Genomic DNA, 698 nt, shown 5'->3' with positions numbered 1-698 from the left:
CCTCTCACATTCGCTATCAAACCCTCTTACACGTACTATCAAACCCTCTCACATTCGCTATCAAACTCTCTCACATTCGCTATCAAACCCTCTTACACGTACTATCAAACTCTCTCACATTCGCTATCAAACCTACAAACTCTCTCACATTCGCTATCAAACCCTCTCACATTCGCTATCAAACCCTCTTACACGTACTATCAAACCCTCTCACATTCGCTATCAAACTCTCTCACATTCGCTATCAAACCCTCTCACATTTGCTATCAAACTCTCTCACATTCACAGTCAAACTCTCACATTCACAGTCAAACTCTCTTACACATACTATCAAACTCTCTTACACATACTATCAAACTCTCACATTTGCTATCAAACTCTCACATTTGCTATCAAACTCTCTTACATTCAGTCAAACTCTCTTACACGTACTATCAAACCCTCTCACATTCATTATCAAACCCTCTCACATTCGCTATCAAACTCTCTCACATTCGCTATCAAACCCTCTCACATTTGCTATCAAACCCTCTCACATTCGCTATCAAACCCTCTTACACATACTATCAAACCCTCTCACATTCACAGTCAAACCCTCTTGCACGTACTATCAAACTCCCTGACAGAGTTTGATTGCAACGGAAGTTATCTTAAAATTTCAGTTTCTGATTGGACCCCTGGCAGGCTTTTCAAAATAA

Source organism: Poecilia latipinna, unplaced genomic scaffold, assembly GCF_001443285.1.
Source record: "Poecilia latipinna isolate Pla-1442-1.1 unplaced genomic scaffold, P_latipinna-1.0 Scaffold843, whole genome shotgun sequence".
In the NCBI taxonomy this organism is placed as follows: domain Eukaryota; kingdom Metazoa; phylum Chordata; class Actinopteri; order Cyprinodontiformes; family Poeciliidae; genus Poecilia; species Poecilia latipinna.
The sequence above is the reverse complement of the archived record's forward strand: the minus strand, read 5'-3'. Positions refer to the sequence as shown.